Genomic DNA, 17,290 nt, shown 5'->3' with positions numbered 1-17,290 from the left:
CTGACAGGGGGGCACCACCTCCATCCCCCGCCAGAACACTCCAGTCAATGCTCTCACCCATCTCACCCAAAAGGCCGGCTGACATACACACAGACCAAATGTAGGCCATTATTTTTTTTTTAACAGGCCGATGTCCCCCGACATCGTGTGTGGGGCTTAAGAGTAGCTTAGTCCTGTTTCCACATCCTATGCACAAAAACATAGGAACTAGGGTGCACAAAAATGGCAGCAGGTGCTCTGGACTGAGTAGTCAAAATCTGAAATATTTGGCTGTAGCAAGAGGCAGTTTGAGGCAGTTTGTTATCGAAGGGCTGGAGCATGGTGGAGGTTTCTTGCATTGGGGCAGCAGGGAGGAGTGTGATTGGCCCAAAATGTATTCTTCAGCAGGACAACAACCCCAAACATTCAGGCAATGTCATTAAGAAGAACAAAGAGTCCTGGAAGTGATGGTTTGGCCCCCACAGAGCCTTGATTTCAACATCATTGAGTCTGTCTGGAATTACATGAAGAGAAGGATTTGAGGCAGCCTACATCCACAGATGATTTATGGTTGGTTCTCCAAGATGTTAGGAACAACCTACCCGCCAAGTTCCTTTACAAACCATGTACATAAGCACTGTGTGTACCAGTGGCAGCCCATCCATAGGGGGCGCAGGGGCGCCACCCCCCACCCCCTATAAACTGTAAAACTCAATTGAAAAACAAACTGAAATCTTTTGGGAGGGGGAGTAAAAATAAAAAACTAAACTAATGTGTTTGCATAAAAGTGTGCACACCATCTTATAACTGGGGATGTAGCGGTGTTTAGAATTAAGCAATCACAGTCAAACTCATGTTAAATAGGAGTCAGTACAAACCTGCCATCATTTTAAGTGCCTCTGATTAACCCCAAATAAGGTTCAGCTGTTCTAGTAGGTATTTCCTGACATTTTCTTAGTTGCATCCTACAGCAAAAGCCATGGTCCACAGAGCTTCCAAAGCATCAGAAGGATCTCATTGTTAAAAGTTATAAGTCAGGAGAAGGGTACAAAAGAATTTGCAAGGCATTAGATATACCATGGAACACAGTGAAGACAGTTATCATCAAGTGAAGAAAATATTACACAACAGTGACATTAACAAGAACTGGACATCCCTCCAAAATTGATGAAAAGACGAGAAGAAAACTGGTCAGGGAGGCTGCCAAGAGGCCTACAGCAACAATAAAGAAGCTGCAGGAATATCTGGCAAGTACTGTTTGTGTGGTACATGTGACAACAATCTCCCATATTCTTCATGTCTGGGCTATGGGTTAGAGTGGCAAGATGGAAGCCTTTTCTTACAAAGAAAAACATCCAAGCCCGGCTAAATTTTGCAAAAACACATCTGAAGTCTCCCAAAAGCATGTGGGAAAATGTGTTATGATCTGATGGTTATGGTCCAAAAGATTTGGCACAAAAACAACACCGCACATCACCAAAAGAACACCATGCCCACCGTGAAGCATGGTGGTGGCAGCATCATGCTTTGGGGCTGTTTTTCTTCAGCTGGAACAGGAGCCTTAATCAAGGTAGAGGGAAATTTGAACAGTTCCAAATACCAGTCAATATTTTCACAAAACGTTCATGCTTCTGCTGGAAAGCTGAACATGAAGAGGAACTTCATCTTTCGGCATGACAGCGACCCAAAGCATACATCCAAATCTACAAAGGAATGGCTTCACCAGAAGAAGATTAAAGTTTTGGAATGGCCCAGCCAGAGCCCAGACCTGAATCCAATTGAAAATCTGTGGGGTGATCTGAAGAGGGCTGTGCACAGGAGATGCCCTCACAATCTGACAAATTTGGAGTGTTTTTGCAAAGAAGAGTAGGCAAATATTGCCAAGTCAAGATGGGCTATGCTGATAGACTCATACCCAAAAAGGCTGAGTGCTGTAATAATCAAAAGGTGCTTCAACAAAGTATTAGTTTAAGGGTGTGCACACTTATGCAACCACATTATTTTAGTTTTTTATTTTTACTTCCCTCCACCTAAAAGATTTCAGTTTGTTTTTCAATTGAGTTGTATAGTTTATAGGTCACATTAAAGGTGGAAAAAGTTCTGAAATTATTTACCTTTTGTCTAATTTTTTTTTACATCACAGAAACCTGACATTTTAACAGGGGTGTGTAGATGTTTTATATCCGCTGTACATTGAAAACAGAATTCCTCTTTCATTGGTCTGAGTGTTGCAAAGTAAAATTAATGGTTCATAATGGTTACTGCAGTTTGCCCTTTAGGTCAGCTCTTTGGTGATCCTGATTTTGGCATTTCTTTTTATAACTTTGAACTACAGCACTTCCCATACTACTGAGTAATGGCTATTTAGGCTCCATTCACACTTGTGCGACATGTCATGCAACTTTGCACATTAAAGTCGCATGACAAGTCGTTCCCCATGTTTTCCAATGATAACCATTCATATATGTGCGACTTAAAGTCGCAGCAACTTCAAAGCAGTTCATGCACTACTTTGGTTCGACTTTCATACAAACTTGAGGGCCATAAACTTCACCGTTAACCCTCAAAAGTTGCATGAAAGTCATACCTTAATTTGATACAGTGCAACAGTTGTCCATTATCACTGATCAAAGCCAAAGTCATATCCAAGTTGCACCCATCCAAAGTTGTGTTAAAGTTGCACATGTACAAGTGTAAATGGAGTCTTGGAGAGCAGAAGCCAGACAGAGAGAGAATGGTAGACTGCTGTCATTTTCTGCTACTCCCTAACACTAAGGATCATGATATAACATTTGTAAAAAAATATTCCACGGAAAGAAAGGTTCCACATTGTGCTGGGTGTATCAAGACCTCTGGAACATAGTCTGCGGTGTTGTGTGGAACATTCAAATGTTCCCTGAGTTTTGCTCAGCATGATGCAGAATGAAAAATAAGAAAATATTAAAGTTCACAATTACAGTACATTTCCTCTTTCATGTAGAGCAGTTCTTATGAAATGTATTTTAAAAATGTCTATTGCCCTTTTTGACTGAATTGTCATTTTACAGACAAATGTCAGCTTGCTGCAGTTAGTCATTTATGTTGAAATGTCGAAATGTTAGGATATGAAAGTGTTGGTTGTGGTAGGGTGAGAAGTTCATTTAGAATTGTCAAAAATGACAAGACCTTGCACAGATCTTATATGTAATCCGTAGCAATAATCTTCTCTTATTTGCTCTGTTTTGGCCTCCTAAATATATGTAGAGGGCACCTACTTTTGGATGGGTGACCCTTCCTGGTGGTTTCTATGTCAGGTAAATTTGGATAGGCTTGTGCTATTACAGCAGGCCTGTCTGTTGTTAATTTCCATTTGAGTGGCAGGTAGTTTGTATGCTAGTCTCGGCCAATCATTAATTTGCTTGGTAACACCCAGGACTCTCATATAAGTGAGGTCACATGGTCAGTAGCGAGTTCCTGTTCAGGAGAGTTCTTCCAGAGTAGGGATGAGCTTCGAGTTCGAGTCGAACTCATGTTCGACTCGAACATCGACTGTTCGCAAGTTCGCCGAACAGCGAACAATTTGGGGTATTCGCGGCAAATTCGAATGCCGCGGAACACCCTTTAAAAGGGAGAAATCAAAAGTGCTAATTTTAAAGGCTTATATGCAAGTTACTGTCATAAAAAGTGTTTGGGGACCTGGGTCCTGCCCCAGGGGACATGGATCAATGCAAAAAAAAGTTTTAAAAACGGCCGTTTTTTCAGGAGCAGTGATTTTAATAATGCTTAAAGTCAAACAATAAAAGTGTAATATCCCTTTAAATTTCGTAACTGGGGGATGTCTATAGTATGCCTGTAAAGGGGCGGATGTTTCCCATGTTTAGAACAGTCTGACAGCAAAATGACATTTCAAAGGAAAAAAAGTCATTTAAAACTACTCGCGGCTATTGCATTGCTGGTCCAACAATACACATAGAAGTTCATTGATAAAAACAGCATGGAAATTCCCCACAGGGGAACCCCGAACCAAAATTTAAAAAAAAAATGACGTGGGGGGTCCCCCTAAATTCCATACCAGGCCCTTCAGGTCTGGTATGGATATTAAGGGGAACCCCGGCTTCTATTCCAACCTTTTTACGGTCCAAAAGCCAAATGGGGATGTCAGACCCATTCTGGATTTAAGGGATCTGAACCTAAGGATTCAATCCTTCCGCATGGAATCAATTCGGACAGTAGGTCCCACCCTGCAGGGAGGAGAATTTCTGGCATCGATAGACATCAGAGATGCATATCTGCATGTGCCTATTTTTCCTGCTCATCAGAAGTTTCTGCGCTTCGAGGTAGGAGGGCGCCATTTCCAGTTTGTGGCTCTGCCTTTCGGGATAGCCACTGCACCTCGAGTGTTCACAAAGATCTTGGCTCCTCCTCTGGCCAGATTAAAGGCTCAGGGTATAGCTGTCATAGCATACCTAGACGACCTGCTCTTGATAGACCGGTCGGTAGCCTCTTTGAATGGAAACTTGAGGACCACAGTCAGGTATCTAGAACACCTGGGTTGGATTCTCAACCTAGAAAAGTCTTTCCTAAAACCAGTAAGAAGACTGGAGTATTTAGTATCTGATTTAGGTCTGATACAAGCCAGGAGAAAATATTTCTACCCCAGGCAAAGATCGCTGCTTTAAGAGAGCTGATTCTGGCAGTCAGGACCAAGAGGGGTCCCTCTGTCCGCCTTTGTATGAGGCTACTAGGAAAGATGGTGGCTTCATTCGAAGCAGTTCCCTATGCTCAGTTTCATTCAAGAATGCTGCAACACAGTATCCTGTCGGCCTGGAACAAGAAGGTTCAGGCATTAGACTTTCCGATGCACCTGTCGCATGCGGTGCGTCAGAGTCTCAATTGGTGGCTCATACCCGAAAACCTGCAGAAGGGGAAATCCTTTCTACCGGTTACCTGGACGGTGGTAACAACAGATGCCAGTCTGTCAGGTTGGGGAGCAGTTCTGGAACAGTCTGTGGTTCAGGGGATATGGTCCAAGACCGAGAGGACCTTACCCATCAACATTCTGGAGATCCGGGTGATATATCTAGCCCTAAAAGCCTGGACTATCAGGCTACAGGGTTGTCCGGTCAGGATCCAGTCCGACAATGCCACAGCAGTGGCTTATGTCAATCATCAGGGAGGCACCCGGAGCCGAGCTGCTCAAAAGGAGGTGAACCAGATCTTAGTCTGGGCAGAGATGCATGTGCCATGCATATCGGCAGTTTTCATCCCGGGAATAGAGAACTGGCAGGCGGACTATCTAAGTCGCCAGCAGTTACTTCCAGGGGAATGGTCTCTGCATCCCGACGTCTTTTGGGCCATATGCCAAAGATGGGGGGTTCCAGATGTAGATCTCTTTGCATCCAGATTCAACAAAAAGATAGACAGATTTGTGGCAAGGACAAAAGATCCTCTCGCATGAGGGACGGATGCGTTGGTGATTCCGTGGCATCAGTTCCCGCCTATTCTGCTACTACCACGACTCCTTCGCAGGATCAGGCAGGAAAGGAAGTCGGTACTTCTGGTGGCCCCCGCTTGGCCCAGAAGGACTTGGTATGCAGAAATAGTAAGGATGACGGTGGGTTCCCCGTGGACCCTACCGGTACGCCCAGACCTGTTATCTCAAGGTCCAGTGTTCCATCCAGCCTTACAAACGCTAAATTTGACGGTTTGGCTATTGAGACCCACGTTCTGAAGAGTCGTGGGCTCTCAGGTCCTGTCATATCTACCTTGATTAATGCAAGGAAGCCAGCTTCCAGGATGATTTATCATAGACTCTGGAAAGCTTATGTATCCTGGTGTGAATCCAGAGGTTGGCATCCCAGGAAATATGTCATAGGTAGAATTCTTGATTTTCTACAATTAGGATTAGAGATGAAGCTGGCCTTGAGTACCATCAGGGGCCAGGTCTCTGCTTTATCAGTATTATTTCAGCGGCCACTTGCTTTGCATTCTTTGGTCCGAAGCTTTATGCAGGGGGTGATGCGTCTTAATCCTCCGGTTAAAGCGCCCCTAAACCCCTGGGACTTGAACTTGGTCCTGGCTGTGTTACAGAAACAGCCTTTTGAACCAATAAGTCAGATTCCTTTGGTCTTGTTGACAAGGAAGTTCATTTTTCTGGTGGCCATCTCTTCTGCTAGAAGAGTTTCATAATTAGCAGCCCTTTCCTGTAAGGAGCCTTATTTGATTATACACAAGGATAGAGTGGTACTGCACCCTCATCCTAGTTTTTTACCGAAGGTGGTTTCTGATTTTCATTTAAACCAAGACACTGTTCTGCCTTCCTTTTTTCCAGATCCCTGTTCTCCAGAAGAGAGATCTCTACATTCGTTGGATGTAGTAAGAGCAGTTAAGGCCTATCTCGGGGCAACTGCTCAGATCCGCAAGACGGATGTTTTGTTCGTGCTGCCAGAGGGTCCCAATAGAGGACAGGCAGCGTCAAAAGCTACCATTTCTAAATGGATTCGACAATTGATCATTCAAGCTTACGGTTTGAAACAGAAGATTCCTCCGTTTCAGATCAGGGCACATTCCACAAGAGCTATTGGTGCTTCTTGGGCAGTGCATCACCGGGCCTCTATGGCTCAAATCTGCAAGGCCGCAACCTGGTCTTCAGTTCATACATTCACCAGATTCTATCAGGTGGATGTGAGAAGGCATGAGGATATCGCCTTTGGGCGTAGTGTGCTGCAGGCAGCGGTACAGGGTCCTCAGGTCTGATTGCACCCTACTTGGTCGTGGTTCCCCCACCTCAGGTAGCATTGCTCTGGGACATCCCATCAGTAATTACTGTGGCTCTGTGTCCTGTGATGTTCAAGAAAGAAAATAGGATTTTTTAAAACAGCTTACCTGTAAAATCCTTTTCTTTCGAAGGACATCACGGGACACAGAGGTCCCGCCCCTCTTCTAATACACTATATTGCTTGGCTACAAAACTGAGGTATCCCTGCAAGGGGAGGGATTATATAGGGGGTTGAACTTCCTGATAGGGTGTGCCAGTGTCCAATCCCTATACCCTATATAACCCATCAGTAATTACTGTGGCTCTGTGTCCTATGATGTCCTTCGAAAGAAAAGGATTTTACAGGTAAGCTGTTTTAAAAAATCCTATTTTCTATCTAACTTTCCTGTAATATGATTATCTCAATTTAAACCTGTATAGAGCCCATGGTAGTCTCTGAACAGAGCGCTCCATCCAATCCTCCCTCATTCTCTATGAGAGAATCCCAAACACCGCGTTGTCTGCACATCAGGAAATGTTTGTTGAAACGGTAACCCGCCTCAGGTAGATTTCATTTTCAGAGCAGGGGTGGTTTTTATTCAGGGGGAATGTTCATTTCAGGGGATATGTTTGCATGTTCGATTGGCTCGGCCCCACTTTGGCGCTGAGTCTCATTTCTCCTGCTGCGTTACAGATGTTCATGTTCCAGCATGTTTACATTTCAGGCTACGGCCAGCAGGGCACCCCTTTCAGGTCAGGGAGTCGTGTAAGCATGCGTGTTTTTTTTGTTTTTTTTCCACGGCATACCTAGGGTAGAGGAATCCTGGTCCTAGATTGATCGCTTTCATGTTGTACGTATTGGTACTAAATGGTAGTTTTGTATGCTTATGTCCCTTTTTTCCATAGTTGGTTTTTCTACACATCAACAGGATGCAAAATGTTGTTTTTGCAGTCTCAAGTTTTTGCAGACACTTTTCAGGTAGGTATCGTCTGTTTTCCTCATGACGGATTTTCAGGGGTGGTTGTTTTCATTTCTTGAACCTGACTCGGTACGTACGTGTTGTTTCTAAGTGGTAGCTTCGTGTTTGTTTTTTTTCCATAGTGGTGTTACCTAATTTCAACAGATTCTCTGAGTTATTTTGTCTTGTTTTTCTTCCCGGTTCAGTTCATTTTAGGTTGGTTTTCTTTTACGATACATTTCGTTCTTACAGCTTAAGTCTCACGGCCTTACACCACTGTAGCATTCACCCATCACGTCTATGGGTGCCAACGGATTGAGGTGATCATTTTTAATTGGCTTGTACAGTGGCAAGTCTCCTCATTCGTTCTACGCTGCTTTCGGTTAGGTTTTCTCACACTAATGCCTCATACACACGATCGGACATTCCGACAACAAAATCCATGTTTTTTTTCCGACGGATGTTGGCTCAAACTTGTCTTGCATACACCCCAGAGGATGCCTTATTAGGACGAAACATTGGGACGGGCTCTGCTGATGCCACTGCGTTGCTTTTGCTTTGATTTTATCCAATTCTTTTAATGTCTTCTCAAATGGGGGTGACCATTTTATAATTTTTTCAATAAATGTTTTATATTTTACGGTATTAAACTATGTGGCCCTATTTTTTCTCCTTTTGCCATATGCCATATTGAGAGGAATCGCTCACGAATTCCGGTCACTATTCCTATGGTAGACAGCTAGTGATGTCAAAATGGTCACGGATCCCTATCTGATTTGGTCTATTTTGGAAGTCGTGGTTGCTGTACCTCCTTGGGTGTGTTACACCAAAAGCTTGGTTGACTCATCAGGCATATGCCTAGTTGGGTTCAACCTGTCTGGTAAGCCCCTTTCCTTACGGTGGTGGATTATCTACAGACAACCAGTTCACACAGATTCACAGTCACTATATTTGATGTCATATATGTCAGACATATATACTTTATGTACTTTATATGCACTGACACTGTTGGTTTATACTATTTTATCATTATTGTTGTGATATTTTATTGCTGTGCATTTTTGTTTTGAATATTCATTTATTATATTCACTTTATATTGGTATCATTTTATTGCTTATTTCATCTTCATCAGCGCTGCACTATACTACTTTATTTGCATACACACGGTCACACAAAGTTGGTCGGAAATTCTGAATGTCAAGAACGCGGTGACGTACAACACGTACGACGGGACTAAAAAAGGAAAGTTCAATAGCCAGTGCGCCACCCTTTGGGCTCCTTCTGCTAATTTCGTGTTAGTAGAAGTTTGGTGAGAGACGATTCTTGCTTTTCAGACTCGTGCTTTTCCGATCGTTACTTCAGTTTGTGCTTGTGGGTTTGTATCTGTTCTTCAGTGCGTGTAGTCAGTTCACATTTGTTTGTCAGTGCGTATTATTATTATAGTACGTATTTGATTCCCAGTACGTTCTTGTCCGCTCGTTTCTGATTTTCAGCTCACTCTTCTCAGGCCTTGTTGTTTTTCAGTGCTTTCTGTTAGTTCGTTCTGACCAGCCGACCATTTTGAAGCCATGTTGCAGGTACGTACTCGTAGAGTTCGTGCTGTGCAGGGGCTTGGTATTGGGGTTCTTACATTGACCCAAGTCCAGTTCATTCATGAACAGGGCGAGTCGGAGTTCATGGACAAAGAATTGGTTGCTCCAGCGTGACCAATTCTCTCATATGCCTTTGTTGCGGGAGATCCAGGAGAATAATCCTGATGATTTCAGGAATTATCTCTAGATGACGGACCCCGTTTTTTACCGTTTGTTGGCTTTGCTGTCCCCTTGTATTACTAAGCAGGACACCTGTATGTGACAAGCCATGACTCCTGAGCAGAGGCTAGTCGCCACGTTGTGGTACTTGGCGATGGGGAGAAGTCTGCAGGACATCAAGTTCTCGACAGGCATCTCCCCCCAGGCTCTGGGGATCATTATTCCAGAGACCTGTTCTGCCATCATACAAGTCCTGCAGGAGGACTATATTAAGGTAAGTTTTCTCCTTTAACATCACATTATATGTATTTAATGTTTGCTAATGTATTGTATTTATTTCATTATTCCCTAATTACAATGATTGTAATGTGCTGTGAATGTCCTCTTTATCCTCATGCATGCTGGAAGTTTTTAATGCTCCTTTTTTGTCCTTCATGCATATTTGCCTTCACTAACCTTCCCAGCATGCTATCCTGGGCCCATACACACCTAGCCTAGTCACTTAACAATGTATTTTGTCAGCTCCATAGTAGTGCTTTACCCTAAACACCCCCTAAAATGTGTACAAATGTTATTTGTATGCTTAAATTCATGCAGAGTGCAAGAGGCTTTTTTTTGGGTCCCAAAATCATTTGGAACCCTCCCTCCCCCCAACCGCTAAGTCAACCGATACCAATCCTCTATCTGCTGACTTTGCCAAACCCATACACACTATACCTACCACTTTTGTGGTCATATTTATGGATGCTGCTGGATTTATATACTGCTTATAGATTGAGGCCTACATTGGGTCAAGATTAGGAGAGTTTCGCCTGACATTAGGGTTTGTCTTGTGTTGTGTCTTGCAGAGAAAATGAATGGGTTCAAAGACCACAGCTTCCTCCCAATATTCACAGATAAGTACAGGGAGCTGCCCTGCCTGTGGCAGGTCAAACACCCGCATTACAATAACAAGATAAAGAGGCAGGCAGTGCTGGAGAAATTGCTGGAGTCGGTGAAGCCGCAGGTCCCCACGGCAGACATCAACTATTTAAAAAAAAAATTGGTGGCCTGAGGAGTACATATAATCGTGAACGTACTAAGGTCCAGAAATCCATGAGATCAGGAGCAGCAGCAGATGACATTTATGTCCCCAAGCTGTGGTACTATGACAGACTTCATTTTCTGGCAGACCAGACTAAAGTCAGGGAATCCCGCTCAACCCTTCCTTCCACTCTTCCTTACACTCTTCCTTCCACCCCAGCTGAGGCTTCCGACGCCCACCCTGGGCCTTCCAGCCAGGGAGAAGTGGAGGAGCCCAGCTTGAGCCAGGTATAGCATTGTTCAACATATTTCTTGTCATAAAATACATTATGTGAAATAGATGTTATTATTTATCACTAATTGCTGATTTAATAAAGTGTTTTACCTATCAATAGACAGTAGTAGCCAAAAAGGTTTGGGACAAGAATGAAAAATGCTGGGGTCAGAATGATAATCTTTTCTATTTGCTAACATTCAAATTGCAACAGTCATGAGCTGAAAATTGTGTGTGATTGATGACCAAAAAAATAAAACTATGTCCATTTTTCTTACACAGGAAAGCCTCAGCCAGGAGGAGGCTGTGGAATGTGGCAGCCAGGAGGAGGCTGTGGAATGTGACACAGGGCAAATGGCTGAAAAGGACACAGGGCAAATGGCTACAAATGGTCACTGATTATTATGCAATGATGGACAAGGCTGCAGATGGACACTGATAAGGCTGCATTGATGGCCATTTAAATGTAAGTTTTTTTTTCCTTAAACTTCCCTCCTAAAAGTTTTTTTCCTTAAAATTCCCTCCTAAACTTGGGGTGTGTGTTATACGCCGATAAATGCGGTATATATTTTTTATGTTTGATGGATTTTTCTCTCGATATAAGAGAGTTGAAAACATTTGATATTGCACTTTTCTCATACAAGACGTGATACTGGAACCTGAGGAAAATAACTCTTGGTAGCAAAAATTATAAAACTTGTTAGACTAGTTTTTACTTTTATTTCAGTATTATAAAGGAGTGTCTGTGTTAAAGGGAAAAGATTGGTATTGGCCTTGTGCTATCTTATTACACTGTAGGTGTTTTGTATTGTAGATGTGTTTTATGTAAACTCGAGAGCTTCTATGAAAATTCCTTTAGCAAGCAATCTGCATGCAGTCATGGAGTTTCTAGTGAAAAAAAACAGGATGTTCAACCTTATCAGCGGAAAGAAAAGTAAATTACGTAGCTACTATATAAAATAACGTCATTTTATTTTATTTATATATTTACTTTCAATTACTTTTTCTCTAGAAAACAAAGGTGTAATGTATTTCAGCATACCAGTCCTAAGACGTGGCTACATTAGTTTTAATTTTTCTGATTTTTTTCCTTTATTACACCTGGTAATCCTATGAATAACACACTTTCTGTCCCTGGGTGGCTATATCCACTCTTCCACTGTATCTATAGAAGGAGCCTTTGGTTGTTATACAGGCTGGACTTCAAACATGTCTGTCTTTGATTATCGTCAATACACGGTGCATTGATGGGATTAGAAGTTCACAAAAGAAAGATATCATTCTTTTGCTGTCTTTTAAGCTCACAGAAAGTGACAAGGACACTGCATTTCTGGCAGGATCAACAGGTGTTTTCTGTATTTGTATTTAAAAACTTTCTTAACTTGAGACAGAATACAAATGCAGTCAAACATTAGGAGGCTGCAATATATTTGTTTTTGGTTTTAAATACGTTCTAAATGTTAATGGAAAAAAAGATAATTTCCATAATTGGTAGACCCTGTGAGCTAAAAGGTAAATATTCCCTCTCTTCTATATAGGTATCTTGATTATTTCAGCTTTAATTTTTGCTGCAGAGTTGGTCACGGCATAAGCTTTCATTTTGTAACATCAACATTGTAATAGAACGGCAAACAATAGTTATTATTGACAATCCAATATAACTTGAAAAATCTTCTTTCATGTTGTAAAATGTAAATGATGCCAGTCTGCTGGCCATCTCTTTCCACAACTTCCTTGATTCCCTGCATGCTTTGCAGCTTCTCCTCTACTGTTTACTTTTAATGACTAAGGACTACATATCCCAGGGTACTTTGCTGCCTTCAAGCAGTGAGTCCTGAACTGACCCCGCCTCTCGGAACTCCTCCGCTCAGCACCTCTCTAGTTCAGAAGGCAGGCTTTGTGAAATGTGTGTCCTACTCACAGGGCATAATTATTATGTATCACAGAATTCAAGGAAGTAAATGTGTGGGGATCTTCACAAAGTAAGTTTACAGACTTCAAGATCTTTCCAATTAATAGCAGTAGACTAGAAAAAAAATGTAATTAATGGCATTGAAATTAACGGGACTCTGACCTAAAAGGGGTCTCTAATTTAAGGGGTGACTCCTGATCCAAGGGGAGTTTTGATCCAAAGAGGGACTCTGATCTAAAGGGGGACCTTGATGGAAGGAGGCAATCTAATATGGGGGGGGGGGCTCCTGATCTAAAGGGGAGCTGATCTAAGCCTCCATGCACACTAGCTTAATAAAAAAAAAAAACGCTCCTAGTGCCAGCTTTTAAGCATTTTTTTTCTGCTTCCAGAAGTAAATAGTATTATCCTATGTGTCCATGCACACTATTTTAGTCTAGAGGTATTTTTCCAGCAAAAAACTGCTGCTAAAAGCTGGCACAAAAATGCTATCATATGTGTTTTTCATCTAGCATTTTTTTTTAGCTTATAGTGTGCATAGGAACCTAAGGGAGAATTTTTATGTAGCGGAAGATCCTAATCTACGGGGGGGGGGGGGGACTGTTACCCTAAGGGGGACTCTAATCTAAAGGAAGATTCTGATCTGAAGGGGGACTTTTAAGTGGGGAACTCCTGATCTAAGAGGACTCTGATCTAAGGGGGGACTCTCTTCTAAAGGGGGATTCTAATCAAAGGGGGAGATTGGGGACTGATCTAAGGAGGGACTCTGATGTAAAAGGGGACTACTGTAAGCCTCGCTTTCAGATCACTTTAGTGCAGGGTAGTCTTCCCGGTCAAGATTGCAGGCTGACAGCGGTGAGGGCCGGCGGTGCGGAGGACGGTCTATGTGGACAGCTTTACCTCAGATGCCTGCATACATAGATGTGACTCTTTAAATCATCAACCATGTGAGTTGCTAAATTTTGTACCTTCATTAAATGTAACCATATTGCTACACGAAGGCTCCATGCACACTGGGCTTAAAAAAACATCTGTTCTCTTGGGAGTAAAAAATGCTCATATAGAACGTTTTTTGTACAAAGTTTAGAGGAGTTTAGGAGAGTTTTACATTTTTTCTGCCAGTAAGCTCCAATCAGAAACGCAAATGAAAAATATATTTTTTCATGACTCTAAACATTGAACTGAAAACACGCCTCTAATCGTCCTAATGTATATGGACACATAGGATAACATAAGTTGCTTCTACAGGCAGAACACAAAACTCCTGTAGAAGCAACATTTTTTAAGCCAGTGAGCATTAGAGGCGCCTCTCTTCTCTTTTATACTCTGTAGCACCTGGTGGATTTTGCTTCTAATCCCCTTGTGGAGGCTGCCATTTGTGGATGAACATTTTATGGTTATACAACCTATCACATTGCTATAATCTTTTTATATGGACTATAAACTGAAGGACTTATGAATAAATGGTTGTGAGTTTCCATTATTTCTTATGGGGAAATTTGCTTTGATATACCAGTTCTTTGGATTACAAGCATGTTTCTGGAACGAATCATGCTAACAATCCTGTAATGGTAAAACTTTCCTGAAAATGTATATTGTTGCTGTATATTGTGACATATCAGGAAATGATTGAGGCAAACTGAAATTACTGAAAGGTTCGCTTTAAGATCTTTTCAGCAGCCCAATAAATTTCTCATATGGCATGAGTAAACATTTTTAGCATAAGGTTTGACTGAAGGGTAAAGGTGTGCCTTTAAAAAATGTCAGGATACCCATTGTTTATTTCTGGATAACAATTTATTATGCAATCCTAATGAGTTACCTTAAGAGCCCTTTCACACTGGGGCGGTTTGCAGGCGCTATTGCGCTAATAATAGCGCCTGCAAACCGACCCGAAAGTGCCGCTGCATGTATTCCTGTGTGAAAGCCCCGAGGGCTTTCACACTGGAGCGATGCGCTGGCAGGACGGTAAAAAAAGTCCTGCCAGCAGCATCTTCGGAACGGTGAAGGAGCGGTGTGTATACCGCTCCTTTACCGCTCCTGCCCATTGAAATCAATGGGACGGCGCGGCTATACCGCCGGCAAAGCGCCTCTGCAGAGGCGCTTTGCGGTGGTATTTAACCCTTTCTCGGCCGCTAGCGGGGGGTAAAAACGCCCCGCTAGCGGCCGCATACCAACGGTAAAATAATAATAGCGGCGTTTTACCGCCGACGCCGCCCCCCGCCCCAGTGTGAAAGGGCTCTTAAAAAATGTGTGGAGTTAAAGAACTCCAGCCTAATGTCAAGCCAAGATATTGTATTGTTCAGATGTGTCAGAGATGTGCTCCAGCATGACATAGTATGTTTATAGTATAGTATGTTTAGTGGATTGATATACCTGTATATGATGTGTGAGATATATGAAGTATGCAGTATATATATATATATATATATATATATATATATATATATATATATATATAAGGGCATAAACATGTTTGTTGTAAGGGGACCAGTACAGTAAAAATACAGGCAATAAATTATCTTTAATATTTAACTAAACTTTTTTTGTAGCATGGATTACAGCAATGTTGACTTTGAACAACGTATTGGGAAGTACCTTGCTGCCCAGGTGATAACAAACCTTACACTGGGTCAAGGTCACATATGCTTATATATCTTCAGTAAATACAAGGTGTGTTCGAAGAGTATGGCAAATAGTAAGCAAGTACACATGTGAAAAAGTAAAGCGGTATTAAACCCAAAACCAAAGATGTATTATATTTCAGCTTACCAATCATTAGATGGGGTGGCTGCATTCGTTTTAGTTTCTTAGGCTTTTCCGTCTCTGTTTTCTCCTGGTGATCTGACCAGTAACACACCTCCTGTATTAGAGTGCCCCCACTCTGGATGAAGGAGCACAGGGGGACACAGCAGACAGCAGCACTGTCACTCTGGGGGGAGGCTAGTGTTAAATGTATTAGCAGATTTAAAAACACTAACAAACTGAAGCCAAACTCCAGCTCACACTTTATAATCAGTTACAACAAACTGTTTTTTTTTCCTTTTGGTATAGAGGTTTTAAATGAATAAATATTGGAAAATATCATATGTTGAAACCCAGTGGACCATACTGATCTCATTTAGAGACACCCGGAGGGGTCCATTATTTCTCACGTGTGTTTGATCTTATAATTGAGGATCACAACCATCTGGTAAGAAGCTTGATTACGGTGGAGGGCACGTGTTTTATTACTTAAAAAGTCACGTGGTTTGCCACCTGGTGGGATATATCATTATCTTGAGATATACCTTCATTCCACTATATGTTTTAATTGCTATTGGCACATGGACTTATTTCCATATTGAACCTTATAGACTTGAATTCACTGTTTGATTGTACATCAGAGATGTGCGGTGAGGTCAGTGGCTGGAGAGGCACTGGCTAGTATCAGAGCCAGATACACACAGGTTACATACGCCGCAATCGTTAGAGTGAGAGCAATAATTGTAGCACTAGACCTCCTCTGTAACTCCAAACATGTAACCTGTAAATATTTTTACAGCATCGCCTATGGAGATTTTTAACTACTGAAGTTTGGCCTCATTCCACAAGTGCTCAATTTTAAAGCGTAAAATGTTAGGTATCTATTTACTCAGCGTAACATCTTTCACATCATACAAAAAAAATTGAGCTAACTTTAGTGTTTTTTTTTTATTCATGAAAGTTTCTTTCCAAAAAAATGCATTTGAAAAATTATCGTGTGACATAAAAAGTTGCAACGACCACCATTTTATTCCTTAGGGTGTCTGCTTTTTTTTTATATATATATATATATATATATATATATATATATATATATATATATATATATATATACATATACACACTGTTTGGGGGTTTGGGAGTAATTTTCTAGCAAAACAATGATGATTTTTACATGCAGGAGAGAAGTGTCAGAATTGGCCTGGGTGGCAAGTGGTTAATTACCATAATTAATATACAATCAATATACAAATATTTATTATATATTGTTTTTAAAGTAATTTACTATATTTTCAAAAACTGTACTCAAGCAGGTGGCTTAACGGACAAATTACTGAAGTTTGAAGTTATAACTTCAAACCAGTAATTTCACCGTAAATAGATAAATAATAAATTAATATGTTAAAAAATATAGCATAATAATATATGACTTAACTTGATTAAAACAGTACCTTTTCAGCAGCTTCTCATTCTCCCTCTTAACTGTGTGAGAAAAGCATGGGATTATGGGTAAATCCTATACCCATAAACCCATGTTTTTTCCTTCTAGTTAAGAGGGCTGGGCTGGAAAGGAGCATGTGTCTTTTAGACACATGCCCCCTTCTATGACACTGCAGTGAGAGGACAGCCTCAACTGCAGCATTTTTATTGGACAGCTTGTTCCAATGGTGCTTTACCATTGGTCCAAGGCTTCAAGCTGTCCATTGATCTCAGTGCTTCTGACAAGAAGTGAGAGGCACTGTGAGCTCATCCTCTCAGTCTGCTGCAAACAGAGTGTGCCAGCTTGTATTTAAACTGGCCGTGCTATATGTAGATTCTGACAGGCTGCGCAAGGAGCCCCCTATCTCCGGAACCATTGGTGGCAGGAGCCCCAAATGTTGACCAGTGATGGGGTAGGACTTTGGCTGAACCCA

At 41.7% G+C, this 17,290-nt stretch overlaps 1 long non-coding RNA gene across 2 annotated transcripts in view; it reads left to right on the top strand.

The window, feature by feature from the left end:
• Positions 1-17,290, top strand: part of LOC141105297 (uncharacterized) — a 77,250-nt gene that overhangs the window by 7,365 nt on the left and 52,595 nt on the right. The window contains exons 1-2 of one of the 2 annotated variants that reach the window (XR_012235557.1): positions 7,936-7,994; positions 11,006-11,189. This is a non-coding gene — a long non-coding RNA (uncharacterized lncRNA). Of the gene's footprint in view, positions 1-7,935; positions 7,995-11,005; positions 11,190-17,290 lie in introns of those variants that run through there. The other variant, XR_012235556.1, reaches the window with a different exon arrangement.

The sequence above is a fragment of the Aquarana catesbeiana genome, linkage group LG08, assembly GCF_042186555.1.
Source record: "Aquarana catesbeiana isolate 2022-GZ linkage group LG08, ASM4218655v1, whole genome shotgun sequence".
Classification (NCBI taxonomy): domain Eukaryota; kingdom Metazoa; phylum Chordata; class Amphibia; order Anura; family Ranidae; genus Aquarana; species Aquarana catesbeiana.
The sequence above is the reverse complement of the archived record's forward strand: the minus strand, read 5'-3'. Positions and strand labels throughout refer to the sequence as shown.